We start from the raw sequence: 1205 nt of genomic DNA on the forward strand, positions 1-1205 counted from the left end.
CTTTGCTGATACGTTTTATACCGATACAGGATTGTAACTCAATTTTAATTGTCATGCTTAATTTGTTCCTTTTGAATCTACAAAACAAATGTTGATATTACAAGAAGAGATGTAATAAAGATGTAAAAATTACAAATGGATTTTAATACAATTTTTAGTCTATAATGAATAATTTAATAAACAAAAACAATACATTTATAACTAATGAGCTAATTTTATATATGATTGCTGGTTAAGGATAGTTTATTGATTGCACACATTTATCACGTGATACTTTTGAAATCACATTAAAATTATAGAAAGGAAGAAAAAAGATTAAAGAAAATGAGACATAAGGGAATGAAAGAATTCAGCAAATTTTTGGAAGACAGAAAGAGGATAGCCAGAGCCCCCGCCACCACCCCATGCCACATGCAGAGAATGTCTTTTGCATTGTGGACAATGTAGATTTACACATGGTACTGAAGTGTCTTATCCCAATAAATTCAGTACATTATGACAATTTTCTAACAGCAGGAAGTAAAATGTTTAAAGAAGAAGATGCTTTCTGTAAAAGTAAGCTAGAAGTAAAACAACATTTTCAAGGACTAAAGCCTGACACTAAGTCTTTTGTGTGACTCCTGAGGTACCTGCACAGCTGGGCAGCACCCCTCCTCAGAGGTCTGGGTCCCAGCTCCATAGGTCCTTCTTCCAAGTTTGTAGTTCTTAATAACTCAACCTTTTCTCTTTGTCCCTTCATCCCTAGGGGTGGTGGCTGCTTCCTATATTTTCTATCTCTGTGTTACTGCAGTTTCCCTTTTACCTTTTCAGTTCTCCAGTACTTGCCTACACAACTGCCTATATTAAATCCTTTCTATTAAACTGGTATGGTTGCAATATTTCACAAACTTTCCAAGAGAACAGAAAAAGAGGGAACATGTTCCAACTTGTTTTATGATACCCAGCACTAATCTCGACATCAACACCTAACGAGGAAGATAGAAAAAAGGAAATTATAGGCCAATTTTATTCAAGGCAAAAATGCAAAAATTCTAAACATTGTAAAGCTATTCTAAGTATCATAAAACCCAGCAATATTTAAAAAAAAAAAAAAAGGAGACTATTCTGTGACTAAGTTGCATTTCTTCTAGAAATGCAAGGTAGGATTTTAACATTAGAAAATTAATGTAATTTGCTACATTAAGAGATTAAAGGAGAAAAACCAT

The sequence above is a fragment of the Ceratotherium simum genome, chromosome 1, assembly GCF_057802395.1.
Source record: "Ceratotherium simum simum isolate JZ-2026a chromosome 1, ASM5780239v1, whole genome shotgun sequence".
Lineage (NCBI taxonomy): Eukaryota > Metazoa > Chordata > Mammalia > Perissodactyla > Rhinocerotidae > Ceratotherium > Ceratotherium simum.